Source organism: Leptonychotes weddellii, chromosome 12, assembly GCF_054177405.1.
Source record: "Leptonychotes weddellii isolate Sample4059 chromosome 12, ASM5417740v2, whole genome shotgun sequence".
Taxonomy (NCBI): Eukaryota; Metazoa; Chordata; class Mammalia; order Carnivora; family Phocidae; genus Leptonychotes; species Leptonychotes weddellii.
In genome coordinates this window covers 66,128,341-66,144,983 of record NC_138380.1, presented here as the reverse complement: position 1 = coordinate 66,144,983, position 16,643 = coordinate 66,128,341, and the positions used below count along the sequence as shown (strand labels likewise).

The 16,643-nt window shown below is 37.9% G+C and overlaps 1 protein-coding gene and 1 long non-coding RNA gene across 7 annotated transcripts in view; both read left to right on the top strand.

The window, feature by feature from the left end:
• CDK14 (cyclin dependent kinase 14) overlaps positions 1–16,643 on the top strand; it is a 511,224-nt gene that overhangs the window by 63,681 nt on the left and 430,900 nt on the right. The window lies entirely within an intron of this gene.
• On the top strand, positions 8,590–9,558 carry LOC145716579 (uncharacterized). The gene is made up of 2 exons (XR_014139368.1): positions 8,590–8,764; positions 8,948–9,558. It is a non-coding gene; the product is annotated as an uncharacterized LOC145716579 (long non-coding RNA).

Here is a 16,643-nt window from a genome sequence, read left to right as displayed (position 1 = left end):
AGTACTGCTTCTCCCCACGAGTTGATTTTAGGAGACCTGTTTATTGAGTACAGTTCGTTCTCATTACGTAGTGCTTGGCTATGGTGTGGGGGAGCCATATGGGCTTATCCATAACATGATCTCATTAGTACTGAGATGGGGTTGGTGATGGTTTTGAGGGTCAGAAAGCCTGGAATCTTGCCCATTCAACCTTCCTTTTCCATATACTAACTTTTATATATAGTAGTAGTTTTTTTCTTGAGATATTATTTTCCTTGATCTTTGTGTATATTCTTGTGTAACACTTTCTAATTCTTGATGTGGCTAGTCTGCCCTTCAATTCTGTTTTCAAACTACTTTTAAATAATTTCTTCTGTTTGAATGCTTTGCTTTTATGGCCTGAATATAGGCCCTGCCCCTTCCGTGCCCCCCACCCCATGTTGGCATAGACTATTTAGAACTTTTTTCTTGAAATGTTAATTTGGCTACTTTAGCAAAGTAACAATAGTTAATTAGAGGGTATCATGAAGTTGATAGGAAAGGATGTGCTCTATAAAATAACCAGTCAACTGTAACTCTATTAAAGGGTATATATGCTTAACTTTTAAAGAGCACCTTCTTGAATTATACTCAGAAATAGAACCAATTGAATGCACCAATGTAATTTATTCTCTTTTCTATATATGCAAGGAGATATACAAATTGCCTGTTTTCTATATCAGTTAAGTATCAACAACCTCTCTGTGAGCTTATATGATTCAGACTTTGCAAAAAGGTACACAACAGAGAAAGAGAAACTTTCATGGCATCCATGATCTTGCTTCTGTATTTATTGATTTCTTTACATTCTGCATGTTTTCACAAACATTTCAGGTTGCTTACAATAAAAGTCCATTTAAAAAATATTTATTTGAGAGAGAGAGCGATAGAGTGGGAGCGGGGTGGTGGGGCAGAGGGAGAGGGGGAAGCAGACTCCCCGCTCAGCAGGGAGCCCGACTTGGAGCTCCATCCCAGGACCCCCAGGATCATGACCTGAGCAGACGCTTAACCGACGGAGCCACCCAGGTGCCCCAAAAGTCCATTTTTAATAAGACCTAAAAAAATGAATATAGGAAGAAGAAAAGTAGGAGGGGATGGATGGTGAGGCAGTATGCCAAGAACTTTTGGCTAGGCAAAGGTCCCGGGAGCTGAGGTTAACAGACTTCACAGCTCCTCAAGAAGGCAAACCGGTAGGCCAGTCTAAGAACAATCTTTGTAGATTCCTTCATCTATTGAGGAAATATCTATTGAACACCTACTGTATGTCTGGCATTCTTTTAGGCGTTGGAAATATAGTGGTGAGCAAACCAGACACAAATCCCAGCCCTCATAGAGCTTAAATTTTAGTAGAGAAGCCACAATAAACCAAATGTATAACCCATGTGGTTATGTTTAATGGGAATAATTGCTAATGAGAAAAATAAATTATGTGTGGAAGGAAGACAGGAGGTGTTGCTCTGTGGGGGAATGCTTACCATTTTGATGGAATGGTGGAGGGAAGACTTCTTTGAGAAATTGACTTTGGAGAAATGGCCAGAAGATCATGCTGGAAACAGTAGGGACATCAGGGGAAGAGAAGTGCTGGCAGAGGGAGCTGCCAGAGCCAAGGCCCTGGTGTGCTTGGAGGAGGGGAGGGGGGAGAAGAGGGGGGGTAGGGTGAGGGAGGGGAGACTGGTAGCCGGGTGTGGTTAGCACCTGCAACTCCAGGACCAGACCTAGATGTTTCAAGGTTCTTCAGGTAAGAAAGGGCAGGGCCACAGATAGAACCAAAGAAACTAGCCACACATACCTTCTAAGTTTTGTTCGGTTGTATATCAGGTTTTTAATGTGCTCTGAGTCTCCAACACCTTGAAGAGTGAGCAGTAATGGTGTATATGGGTACAAGTTTACAATTGCTTTTTCTATTTACCTGGACATAGACCATTTTGAAACACTAGCGGACATTTTAGGATGTACTTCTAAATTTGATATATTACTGTTGCTTTTAGAAACAAACAAGAAAATTCTGACCTCTCTGGATACACTTGGCATTATGAATACGTAGACAAATACCCAGTAAGAGAGTGTTGTGCTATCAGCTTATGAACTCTGTGGTTCGTAATCTAAGTAATGATCCCTGAAATATAATTTCCTGTCATTCACCTACCTGCCAATTTCCCCCTAAATTCATGGGTTCTACAAAACTTACAGTGAAACTTGAGATGCTGAGAACAGTCGACTTCAGATTAATTTTATACTTTTTTCCAGACAAAGGTGTGTTAAAATTATGCCACTGCAGTCCTGTAGTCATTTTTACACTTATGGTGTTGTTGGCTGTTTGTTATTATTGAAAGAAAATAGAGTGATGTTTATAAAATCATGGTTTCAGTTCTGTTCCAGGAAGTCTAACCGGATAGTCATTTTGCTGAGGTCTCTTCTGTGTACTCACTAAAGGGGAAAACACCCAATCACTCTGCCTTTTCGAGGTGATGGGGAGGAATACATAATGTATTTTCTTGAAAGCTGTTTTTTTCTTCTTGTGAATAGGAGGAGGGAAGCCTACCATCTGTGCCCTGATGCATGTGTAATCAAGCCTGTTGCCTCTGAAGTTGATGTTTGGTGCCGAAGATGAGTTGATTTTTCCATTTTAGTGACATTTATGATTTTTATCCCTTTGTTTGTGGAAAGGGAGATGGGGGCGAGTGTTATGAATGTCAGGTCTCTGTGGCTGATGCATTAGTGCCCCACTCCAGGGCACGTTGTTTCTTTAGGCCACCAGGGGAATGGATTAGGAAGATGCCCAGTGGTGCCCCACACAGCTGGACCACAGAGGCGCCTCTTTGGCAGAGTCAACAGTTGGGCCAGAAAGGCTGTGGCTCAGTGATGAGTATAAACACTGTTTAGTTGGAATTAGGAGCCGAGCTTCTGGTCTCCCGGTTATTAGCTAATGAAGAGTGAAGTGGAGGAGAGGGGCAGCCTTTGCTGGAGAACAGCACTGTTTGAAGCATGTGATGTAGTGGCCTTATTAAGGGAAGCCGCTTAAGTTCAGAGTATGGGATGGAGCCACAGCTTTGGAAGACGGGCGTTTGGTGGGTTCTGCAAGACTGAGCAGAGGGACTAGCAGAGGGGAAGTGGTTTGCCTGGCCTCCTTGGCCAGTGCTTGGAATAAAAGCAAGGTGTTGGTTGCCAAGAGCCTTCACCCATCACATTAATTGGTACGTGAGCAAATAATCCTGACCTAGAGCTTTAGAGGGGAAGAGTGATAGCAAGAACTAGGGCACTAATTATCGCCTGCATTATTATTTATGTTTATATCTTCCCCACTAGACCTTGCATGTCCTGAGAGTTGTGTTTATGCTTAGTCATTTTATATCACCGCTATATACTGGAATGAACTGACGGATGGGATGAATTTCTCCTTTTAATATCATTTTTTTAACCTCTTCAGTAAGGTAAGGTAACTTGATATTCAGATATATTTTGAGGAGCCCACAGTATGTAGCATCACTTTTCTTCCTTTTAAAGGTGTGGGATTTAATGAAGAAGGATTACATAAGGGCCAAGAACAGGGTCGTCTTCATATAAATGCAGAAGTAATCACTGGTTCATTGTGTATCAGTTCATTCATTCATATATTCATCAGACATGCACTGGGCACTGCTTATCATGTGTCAGGTGCTGGGGATGCAACACACAACATAATCAGTCATTTAAGAAGGAGCTCACAGATTTCCGTATTTGAAATAGAAAGAACAAGAGAATAATCATCCACCTAAATTGTTTCCCAAGGAATTGTATTAGGAAGAGTTGCAAAGAAAGTCGGGAACAGTTCTTAAGAAACCTAGTTCAGAGATAATATTGTGTGATCAGCTTAAGATATATTAACTGAAATAACTTGAATTAAAATAATTTAGGGGTGCCTGGGTGGCTTAGTCATTAAGCGTCTGCCTTTGGCTCAGGTCATGATCCCGGGGTCCTGGGATCGAGCCCCACATCGGGCTCCCTGCTCCGTGAAGAGCCTGCTTCTCCCTCTCCCACTCCGCCTGCTTGTGTTCCCTCTCTCGCTGTCTCTCTCTCTCTCTGTCAAATAAGTAAATAAAATCTTTAAAAAAAATAAATCAAATAATTTCAGTTACATATTCAGATATAACATTTTAAAGCTTGTTACTTAAGATTAATTTTTCTGATAATATATGCGAAGTATTTCCATTAGTGTTTTATAATAATACTAATGACTTATTAGCATAGGTAATATATTGTCTCCTTATTGGCCTGTAATGGAAGTTATCTCAAACTGAATAAATGTACATTTTGTCAAATTGTTTACTCCTTCCAAGGACCTCTAGAAGCACCAGTCCTGAAAGCAGTTTATTTTAAAAGAAAGTTATAAGTCATATTGCAAAGAATGAAGAAAGATCCAACTGGTATAATTTTTTTTTTAACCTCTTAAAATACTCTGCACGTTGTGGATGTGCAAGAAATGCTCTTAGTGACCCCAGTAGATTTATTGAATCCGAGGAGGTGGTTTTCCTTTTTACTACTCTTGTTGGCATAGTGCAGCTATGTTGTATGATTTGCTATATAAATCACTGAACCTCTCATTTTTAAGAATGAATTTTTTAAATGATCTTTTGCTATTTAGATTCATAGCCACTGTAGGCTATTGAAGAGGCTACCTTAGAGTGTTGAGGATGGATGTCTCCACTCAGAAATGTGCTGGGCTCTCAGAGGCCATTATCTTCATCATCTTTCTCCTAGTGCTTTGGATGTGATTAAAAATGATACTGTGTAGGTAGAGTATGAGGGTTTTATAGCATTAGCATCTTTTTGTTTATATATATATATATATATATATGTATGTATATATATAAATTTTTTTTTTTAAGATTTTATTTATTTATTTGAGAGAGAGAGAATGAGAGACAGAGAGCATGACAGGGAGGAGGGTCAGAGGGAGAGGCAGACTCCCTGCCGAGCAGGGAGCCCGATGTGGGACTCGATCCCGGGACTCCAGGATCATGACCTGAGCCGAAGGCAGTCGCTTAACCAACTGAGCCACCCAGGCACCCTAAAATTTTTGTTTATATATACGTATTGGTTTATATATATTTTACACACATATGTATATTTGTGTATGCATATATATATAGTGTATATGCATACATAAAACATATATATCCCTATCTATATATGATAATTTGAGAACTGAATACAAAAATATCTAGTCTTGTGTAGCATTGGAATTTCTTTATATTGTGAAATATTAGCTCCACTAATGACATTCATTAGAAGTACATCAGTTTTTATCTGTCTTGGATTTCACGACAGCCTCTTTGAGGTGAACTTGAATTTTCTTGCATCATTAGACATATTTTCTAAGGTCTGATTAAAAAATACTCAGTTTATTTTGTTATCTTAGGTTGTCAAATATTATTTAATATCATGAAATTCCTTCATCCATAAGCAATGTGGATAGAAGAGCACCAGTTCCTCATTGATTGGAGAAATAATATATAGCATGAATAACAAATTTAAAATCAATGTGTAGAAGAAGCCAGATGAGACCCTGGAGTCAGACAGAATGAGTTTCTATTTGTCTTGCTTTCAAAGACACTGTTATATGTTGGAAATCTATTGGGCAAATTAATCACATTCCCTCTATAGGCAGTTCATAACAAAGCAGTGCATTAAGTTGCAGGTCTTGTTGTCATCACATACCACGTGTGCATAACGTGTCCTGATTCGGATCAGCTGGTGGAGTGATTGGACACTTTTGTTCCTTCGAGTCCTTGAGGGTAGAGAAGAGGTGGGTGATAGAAGTTAGTTCTGGGGACCCTAACAATTACCATTGCTTTATAGGTACGTATTTCTGATGGAGATGCAATTGTGGTCACAAATTAGAAGACCGAATAACTCATTTTTAATGGTTTAAAACTTTGTGAGGCAAGCCAGACTTCAGCCATGCCTGGGTGTACTTTAGAATATGACTGTCTGCACAGGTAACACATTTTTCCAAAAACTCTGTTGGAAAATTGAAGTCTCTTTTATGGATTCTGTGAAGAGACCAATTCCTGCATCTGGGAGCTGTGTACATGTTCGAAAGTACGGATGCTCGGATTTATTTTATGGGAGAGGAGCAAAGTCAGAGTTTTTTGTTTTTTTTTTTTAATTTTTTTTTTTAAAGATTTTATTTATTTATTTGAGAGAGAGAGAATGAGAGACAGAGAGCATGAGAGGGAAGAGGATCAGAGGGAGAAGCAGACCCACCGCTGAGCAGGGAGTCCGATGCGGGACTTGACCCCGGGACCCCAGGATCATGACCTGAGCCGAAGGCAGTCGCTTAACCAACTGAGCCACCCAGGCGCCCCAAAGTCAGAGTTTTAACTCCCCTTTTGTCCTATGTTCTTGCTATTCCCTTTTTATTTGTACATTCATTTTTTTATGAAATACTTTAAAATTTGACTACTTGGCACACATTTCAAACTATATTATCTAGCATCAGACATTTCTGCTCTCTCATATTGCTGGTCTATGAGAAAACAGGGAAGCTCTTAAGCTGAGCCTACTTGCCTATAAACTTGATCAAATGTCACTTTAATCCCTGTGCACGTCTAGAAAACTAAAAGCTATTCATGCAGTGCTTATTAGTTCACTTGTTTCAGACAAATATTTTCATTATATACTTGGTGGAGGTGACCCCATTTGGGTATCTACCAGACACTTTCATAGCTCATCTCTACTTAATAGACGTGTGGATTAACAGGTATCCCCCACTTCCTCTGGAAGCGGACTGACTGGCAGTACTCAGCTACTTTGTAGGAGGCCCATGCACGGCTGCTCATTGGCTACCTGCATATTTTCGCTAATTGTACTTGTGTTTGTAATAATATAATTAAGTAACAATAAACTGGTAAGATATAAATGCATAAAGAAAAAGACTGTGGTTGTTGCTATGAAAAGTAAGTTAAATGTGTTGGAAAGATATGATACAGGCATGTTCTTTTTTAAAAAAAAATATTTATTTTAGAGAGAGAGTGAGTGCGAGTGAGTGGGAGAAGGGGTAGAGGGAGAGGGAGAGAGAATCTCAAGCAGATTCCCCGCTGAGCATGGAGCCTGACATGGGGCTCCATCCCACGACCTTGAGATCATGACCTGAACCAAAATCAAGAGTTGGACTCTTAACCAACTGAGCCACCCAGGCACCCCAATATAGGCATTTTCTAAATATATATATATATTTTTTTTCTGTTGACTTGGGTATAGGAGACATAGCTCTAAAGATTGTACAAATTTAGGAGACTTTAGCCCCAGCATTTTTAAATCTTTCCCTTATGAAACTCAGTGGTGGAATTTGTAGATGATGTTCTATGGTTGTAGTTAATGTGGGGAAGAGAAAAGACTGAGTTCCTGGACCATCTTCAAAGAAAAATCCTTCATTCTATTTCAAAAGATACCTGTGTAAATGTCCATTTATAAGAATTAAGTAAAATGTTTGGGGCGCCTGGGTGGCTCAGTTGTTAAGTGTCTGCCTTCGGCTCAGGTCATGATCCCAGGGTCCTGGGATCGAGCCCCACATCAGGTTCCCTGCTCAGCGGGAAGCCTGCTTCTCCCACTCCCACTCCCCCTGCTTGTGTTCCTGCTCTCTCTGTCTCTCTCTCTCTCTGTGAAATAAATAAATAAAATCTTAAAAAAAAAAAAAAGAAGTAAAATGTTTAAGGAATACATTATGTTTTTTTTGGTGAATCGTTACCTTAAATAACATCTTTTTTGTACTGTTCATTTAGTAGTGGTATCTACCAATGGGTAAATTACTAATTTACATTTTACATTAACTTACCTGAATCTTTTTAAGCACTGAGGTTATATTTGAGCTTCATTATTTTGTGATTTTTAATTCAGATAGATCCCCTAATATTAAAGTTTATATATGCACTATCTAGTAAGAAAACATCAAGAAAACAGTAATAACCTAAAAAAGCTTTCAGGGAGAATATGTAAGTATCTAAAAGAAAAGCTTTTCTTGTAAAAGTAGAAGCAAGCTAAATACATTTTAACCTTTTTATTTGGAAATTATTTAAAGTTAATGTAAAAGTTTTAAGAATTAGTGCAAGAACTTTAAGATATCCTTTACCATTTGCTTTGTTGTTTGTCTTATCTGCCTGTCTGGCTAGCTAGCTATCATTTATCTAATGTGTGTGTACAAATAGATATAGGTTCTCTCTGTCTCTCTGTCTCTCTGTCTTTATCTCTCTCTCTTCCTCTTTGGTTCACACACGGACTCACACAGACACACACACTCTTTTTCTGACCTATTTGAGAGTGAGTTGTTTATAAGATAGTATATATTTTCTAAGAATAAGGATACCCTCCTATGTTACCACAGTGAAGTTATCAACTTCAGTATGTTTAACATCGATCCAATATTTTTTATCTAATCTGTGGTCTGTTTTCCAATTTTGTCAATTGATCCAGTTACCTTTTTTATGGCATTTTTTTTTCTCCTCCAGTGCAGAACCATGCCCAGAATCACACTTCGCAATTAGTTGTCATGTCTTTTTAGTCCTTTTAAATTTGGAATGGTTCATATTTTATGACATTGATATTTTTAAATATAGTTTCTTTTTCTTTTTTCAAAAATGGAGCATCTCTTGTGTTATGTTTGTGTGATGTTTCCTGTGTTTAGATGCAAGTTGTGTGTTCCCTGCTGGAATATTTCTTAACTAGTGATGTGTCCTCAGGGTTTCACATCTGGAGGCACATGATAACTGTCTGCTCCTCAGTTTTTTTTTTTTTTTTAAAGATTTTATTTATTTATTTAACAGAGAGAGACATAGCGAGAGCAGGAACACAAGCAGGGGGAGTGGGAGAGGGAGAAGCAGGCTTCCTGCCCAGCAGGGAGCCCGATGTGGGACTCGATCCCAGGACCCTGGGATCATGACCTGAGCCGAAGTTCTGCTCCTCAGTTTTGATGTTAATTTTGATCATCCACTCAAGGTGTTAGCTGATTTCTAAATACTACTTTTCCCCTTCCTATTAAGAGGCTATATGAGGGAAAACATGTTATTTCCGTGCAAAGATCTTGCTCCTCATCAAAATATTCCTACCTAGACTTAATATCCATTGATCATTCTTTACCGTGGTTGTTGCAAAATGGTGATCTTCCCTCTGTGTTGACCCACCAGTGTTGGCCTTCTTATATAAGCAATTTCTTTTTCATTTATTTATCTACTTATTGGTGTGAACTCATAGTTTCCTGTTTTTTTTTCCTCTGGTTTATAATTCTTTACTTTTGTAAAAGTTATTTTGGTGCTCAAATTGTCTGAATGGGTGTGGGAGCCTCTTCAATGTGGCTCTTGTCTTTGTGATATGCCAGCCATTTCATTTTAGTTCTTACTTTATGACACAATTAGGTGTTATGGGCTTATTTTATGCCTTCCCGATCCAGCATTTCCCCAAGGAGCCCTGAATTCTTTTTGAGTGGGGAATGATGTTAGAAACCCAGGTTCTGGGTGCGTCTGTTCCTTGCTTCTGGGAAATCTGCTTTTAGGCCCTTTGAGCAGACAGAGCTAGAAAATGTATGCATGCAGGGGTGCCTGGGTGGCTTAGTCAGTTAAGCATCTACCTTCGGCTCAGGTCATGATCCTGGGGTCCCGGGATCGAGCTCCCATCCGGCTCCCTGCTCAGCGGGGAGCCTGCTTTTCCCTCTCCCTCTGCCCCTCCCCCCCCCACTTATGCTGTCTCTCTCTCTCTCTCAAGTAAATAAATAAAATCTTTTAAAAAAGAAAATGTATGCATGCATATTTTATACATACATGCATATATACATTCACAATCCATATATGTATATATGTGTGCATGTACATACCTTTACACATACATATTTTAGAAATCTTGAGTCCACACCATACCCCTCATAGAGTTTTTCTTTGTGTTTCTCCATTTCCTATCTGTATCTCTCTTCTTCCATGGTAAGAACCCTAGCTCCCAACAACTTCAGTATATTTACTCATTTGTTGAAATCTTTAATGTATCTCAAATAGTTTCAGAATTGTTTTGCCCTAACACTCTGATTCAAGCCTGATAAAATGAATTTGGGGTTGTTTACCAAGTTCTCTGCCCCTTCCCTCCTTCCAACTAAGAACACTTTTCATAAATTGTGTAAGTTCTTCTCCCCCTCCCTCTTCTCCTCCTTTTTTGATGTTGCAGTGTGGTTATATCATTCATTTAAAATACAATTTGGGATGATTTGTTTCAGTTTGCATTCAGTTTTAGTCCTCCCTGCCTGTCCTTGTTCATTTAATTTTATTTTTTGAATATCAGTAACATTAATATGCTTCCAAAAGTTAAAAGTACACAAAAAGATATACCAGAAACATATCACCCCCTCTAATGTCCTTAACACCCTTTTCCTACTCCTTAACCCCATACGGGCAACCACCTTCTTTGTTTCGCCCACACTGAAGAAGTGGGGACTGAGGATCCATCTTTTGAAGGGAAGCGAATGGAAAAACTGGGAGATGTGTTTTATCACCACCATGTCATGTTTATGATTCTTTAAAACCTGTCTGTCCGGGCGCCTGGGTGGCTCAGATAGTTAAGCATCTGCCTTTGGCTCAGGTCATGATCTCAGGGTTCTGAGACCGAGCCCCCACATCGGGCTCCCTGCTCAGCGGGGAGTCTGCTTCTCCCTCCCCCTCTGCCTCTCCCCCTGCTTGTGCTCTGTCTCTCAAATGAATAAATAAAATCTTTAAAAAAAACCTGTCTCTCTACCTCATGTACATACATATGTTTAATTTCAGATTCCAATCATATACAAACACCCAGTGAGGCCATCTATATACCCTGTAACATAAATGAGGTTGTCTTATACTTACCTTTTCCACTTATGATATGCTGTGCACATGAGTTTCTGAGAAACTTTTTAAAAATCAAACCAAGTTTTAAAAATTTTCTTGACCATAGAATTTCCTCCTACTTCTCCACCCTTAACTTTTTAATAATGTTCCAAGGAGCTAGTCACCCTATACAAAAACTTTGTTCTGGTATCATCTTTAAGCACAGTGCTTGTCATTTCAAGTGTTTTCATCATGTTAAGTATGTTTCTTTTTATTACTAGTTGGCTGATTATTTTTTTAAGTAGCAGGACTATCTTGAAAGTTACCATGTAGTTTTTTTTTTTACTGTTATAGATGTTCTGTGATATTCATTGGACCCATTAGTGTAATATGTAATTACTAATATATAATTACTTTCATCTATTTCCTAACGTTGGACAGCTTTACAATCTTGGAATACATCCTGTTTCATCGCAAATTTCATTTGCCAGTGTTTTTATGAATTTTATATTCATATTCATAAATGAGACTGATTTAGGGTTTTACAATTTGCGTTATGTTTGGGTGTGAGGGCTATGCCAGTGATTAAAGAATTATGTTCCATGAAGATTCAGCAGACTTGCCCCAAAGCAACTGGGTCTGGTACCATTGGGATGATAGATCTTTGATGACTTTTAAATTTCTTATGTTGTACAGCTTGCTACATCTCTTGGATTAATTCTGGCAATTTATATTCTTAGAAAACCCTCCATTTAATCTACTCCCCCTCCCCAAAACGCTCAGTCCTGAGTATTTCTCCTATTTTGTTTTTCCATTCAAACTCATTAATTTCTGCTTCTTTTTTTCTTTTTTATTCCATTATTCTTCCACCTACTTGTTTGGGGGTAAATTGTTTATGATGGAGATCTGCTATTTAGTCAAAAAATGTAATGAACATCTTTTAAATCCACTAAATACTTAAAAATCACAATTGTGATGCATCCTATCCTGATTTATTTAGCTACTTCCCTGGTTATAGACAATTAGATTCTTTTTGTTTTTCTTGCTATTAAAGTCAAGGCTGTGATTTACATCCATATGCATATATCTTTGTATATATTTTATCCCTCAGAATACATTTTGAGAGAATTTCTAAGTCAGTGTGAAATTATGTTTTAACAGAAAATGCTAAACTGTTCACCTGAAAGACTGTTCCAAGGTAATTGTTTGAGAACCCCATACCATTGCAATTTCCAGATCCTCTTAGCTTTTACCTAAATTGACGTGATGAAATTATTTTGTTCCTATTTGTATTACTTTGATTTCTAATAAGGTTGAAGTATTTTCATTGGCTTGATGGTCATTTGCTTTTGTGTGTGTGTGTGTGTGTGACTAGTCTGTTTCTATCCTTTGCCAGTTTTTCCATGGGTAGTAATTTTTTCTTATTTTAGGAGCTGATTGTATTTCTAGGGACAGTAATCTTTGCTTTCCATATCTATATAGCAAATAATTTTTTCCAGTTTGTCATTTTTCTTTCAAATATGCATAATTATTTTTTTTTCATTTTCAGGGAATCAAGTCTATCACGGATTGTGTTTAAGTTTTCTATACTAATATGAGAAAAATATCCACTTATATTTTCTTCTGGTAGTTTAATTTTTTGCATTTATACTTTTTAATCATCTAAAATTTATTTTAGCATAGGGATCGAGTAGGGAACTCATCTTTCCCTTTCTTTTAAATCGCTTTTCAGTTGTCTCAATAGCATCTATTGAATGATCCATCTTTTAAACCCCACTGCTTTGAAGTGCTACTATTATCACAAATGAATTTTCAATATATACTTAGGCCTGTAACTCAATGATATTATTACATTGATTTGTCTTTCTTTTCCTGTGTCAGTACTGCTCTCTTTTAATTACCAAAGCATGATAATACACGTGGCGTACATTTAGTCTTCCAATAAACATTAGAATTTCTTTTCAAAATTAAGACCATTTCCTATTTAGATTTTGATTAGCATGGCATTGTATTTAAAATTAATTTAGGAAGAATTGATATTTTTAGTATGTTTAAATCTTTCTGTTCAAAACAAATTATTTCTTCGATTATTTGTTTTCTTCTCTGTTTCTTATTTGCATTTTCTAGTTTTCCTCATATAGGTACTATGGATTTCTAATTCATTATTTCCTGAATATTTTAGGCTTTTTTTCTTGATATTTTGATTATACTTTGTATTCAGTTATATTTTCTGTCTGTTTTAACACTTTAAGAAAGCTGTTGTAATTTACATGTTAACTTTAACAAACCATAAACATAGTATGTGTCTTGGGGCATGTTGCTTGCTCCAACTTTCTCCTAAGAAGGTAATAGTTGTAGCTGCCTCATAGGGATTATTTAGAGTTTAAATAAGATGATATTTTAAAGGAATTAATGCATAGTTCTAAACAAATGTTAATTGCCATTATTAATATGATTTTTAGTTTTTGACCATTTTTGTACTGAATTTTCTTATTACCAGTAGATTTTTCATTTTATTCTCTATAATTTCCAAATATTCAGTCATTCACCTGTAAATAAATATTTTGCCTTTTTAGTTCCAATTAGGTATGATTTCAAAGTGCCTTTCTGAAAAGCAGTTTAATTCAGGGAAAAGGTGTCGGATCATTACCATTTTCAGCTGCCTTTGACTTACTGATCAAAATGTCAACCATCTCTTAACGTAAATGAATTTGGGGAATGAACTTGTGAAAAATGAATTATATGGTGTGGTTTTCTTTATTTTTTTGAGAAGCTCCTGGAAGACCTGGTCTGTAAGAAAGGCCTGTTGCCCACAGTGTCTTCATTAGACCCTGAAGTCAGTGTTATCCTATTAAAAGAGGACTCTGTCTTGTTCTTCAGTGGAGCCCATCTCCCCATAGAAGTACTAGTAAATATTGTCAGTTAAATGGAATAACCAAAAATTGTTATGTGGAGTGCACAAGATGATATTAAGAGAATTTTTAGAAAATATTTTACTTATTTATTTGAGAGAGGGGTGTGGTGAGGGGAGGGGCAAAAAGGGAGGGAGAGGGGCAAGCAGACTCCACGCTGAGCCTGAGTGCAAGCCTGACAGGGGGCTCAGTCTCATGACCTTGAGATCATGACCTGAGCTGAAGCCAACAGTCAGATGCTCAACCAACTGAGCCACCCACGCGCCCCAAGAGTATTTCTGTCATTATTTTCTAAAAGTAAGGTGCTGTCAGGAAAACAGTAAGTCCAAATTGCCACTAGTGGCTACCAATCCTGAGATAGAGATTGTTGAAGTCAGTAGAATATTATTTTGCCTTCAATTAAAATTTTCCATGTATTAAATATTCAGTTGTGCTTAAAGTGAATTTTAAGTGAGTAATGTGGCTTCATTATATTGTATGAACAACAGAAAATTTAAAAACTTTATCCAAATACCAAATTGTTCATGAACTAAAGACCAGGGAGGAAGAAAGACTTAAAAACCCATTTATCATGGCCTCCTCTAATGAGTGAATGCATGATCTAATCGTGAATGAATTTTTTTTTTTTTTAAAGCAGCATCTGCGACTTATGCAATTTAGAAATGTTAACTTGCAACTAGGTCAAACCATTCACATCAGGGCAGAAGGTATAATTTATTCAAAAAGACATTTCAGTATTTCTTAAGCCATGATCTGGGTGGGCTGCGAACTGCACGTAAACATGACAAGTAGAAGGATTTAAGGGATGGCTAGAGTAGTGAAATATGTTCTTTTTTTCCCTTTAAACCTAAAATATCATTTTCAACATGGGTCTGTTACATTAATCAACCAATGTTAAGGGTCTATTTAGAGCTGCTTTGAAAGTCAGGCTGGATAAGAAGCAGCTCTGGGCTACTGGACTTTTGGGTTGAGGGACATTAATTAAAACAAGACTATAAGGAAAAAGGCTTTACTGAGGAGGTGGAATTTAAACTGGGTTCTGAAGGGTGAACAGAGTTTGGGGAGCAGGTGAAAAAGGGACGCACAGGGGGAAGATGGGAGTGGTGGGACTGAAAATAGGAATAATTATGGGCTAGGAGGGCAAGAACTGATCCAGATACATATTAATGACTAAATGTGTAGTGGAATGGGGAAATAGGGAAGCAGTGTGCTAGGGTTTGGGACTGTCTTATGACAGGGGAGGTTTTTACCTGAGGTACTTTGGGCAACAACCCTCCCCACGTCCCAAAGAAGGATTTAGGCAGGTATTTAAAACATAGCATTTTACCTTTAAGACCTAATTAACTTTTTCCAAGGGAATCTGTAAGAGAAAGGCATTATTAGTCTTGAGGAAACTTAACCTGGATCTTAATTTCTGTGATATTCTGATAAGACTGTGAAATGGTGGCATCTTTTGCTGATGATCTACAACAAATAGGAACGGTTGCTGCAGCTGAAAGCAGTAACTGCTGAGGGACAGAAAAGACAGCCAGTAAATACTTGATTTAAGTCACCAGGTTTGACAACCGAGAAATGTGACTTAGAATTATGATTTCTTTTTTCACAATGTCACCTAAATCAATACCAACAATATTAGAATGGCAAAGTATAAAATTAAAGAGCTCAGACCGTAAGGACACGATGAGGAGGGGAGTTCCAGAAATTCAGGCTGGATTGTGGTAATCACGGAGCAGTCAGAATACACATGTAGAACACATTCCCATGACTCTTTCCTGCATCGAAAATGAACGGAATAGAATTATTGCTTCACAGATTTCCTGCAGACATCCAATATCTGTTTTTGACACCTGGGATCAGTCATAGACCAGTGGATACAGATTTCTAATAGAAGTCAGTAGTGACACCTGAGAAAATAAATGAGATAGAAATATAAATAGAAATGACATGTCACCTTGTGATCATATTTAAAAACCCAATAATTTCTTGAAGACTTATTATTATTATTTTTTACTTAGGTCATAATTAATCATCGCCATGTGTCACTACTCTTAAATTATTTAATTAAAAACCTGTTTAATAATTTCTGCTTCATAAAAACATTGTTTTTTCATTGTTTATTATTTCGATGGAAATGGCATGACAGTCACACGTGTTACAGCATTGAGTCAATAATTCATGTGCAATGACAGTAACCACTATTAAAATATCCACTGCTAACGGATTATTGCAAAAGTAAACTGGAGAACACAGTGTATTGCAGATAAACACGATATATTGAAAATTACTATTGTAATAAAAATGATCCTACATAGTGATCCAGTGGGAGAATGTACTAAGGGGATTTTTGAGACCACAGGCATTAAAATCTGCCTTGGTGTCCATGCTGACTTCAGAGACAGTTTCAAATAGCATAGAAACAATGTTTACAATGTGATAATGTGATTAAATTAGGCCACCAACTCAAACATCATAATAAATTTGCGGAGTCCTTCTCTTTGTTTTCCGTTCTCCTTCTTTCTTTTCTTTTCTTTTCTTTTTTTTTTTTTTAAAGATTTTATCTATTTATCTGAGAGAGAGAGAATGAGAGACAGAGAGCATGAGGGGGAGGAGGGTCAGAGGGAGAAGCAGACTCCCTGCCGAGCAGGGAGCCCGATGTGGGACTCGATCCCGGGACTCCAGGATCATGACCCGAGCCGAAGGCAGTTGCTTAACCGACTGAGCCACCCAGGCGCCCCTCCTTCCTTCTTTTCTTTCCTCCATCCTTCTCTCCTCCGCCCCACCCACCGAAATGACTGTGTTCCTGATGTCTACCAGACGGTGTGTTCAGGGGTGCAGCCCTAGACAAGACGGAGAAGTCAGTCCCTCGCCCTCCCACAGGGTTTGCCCTGAACTCTGCTCT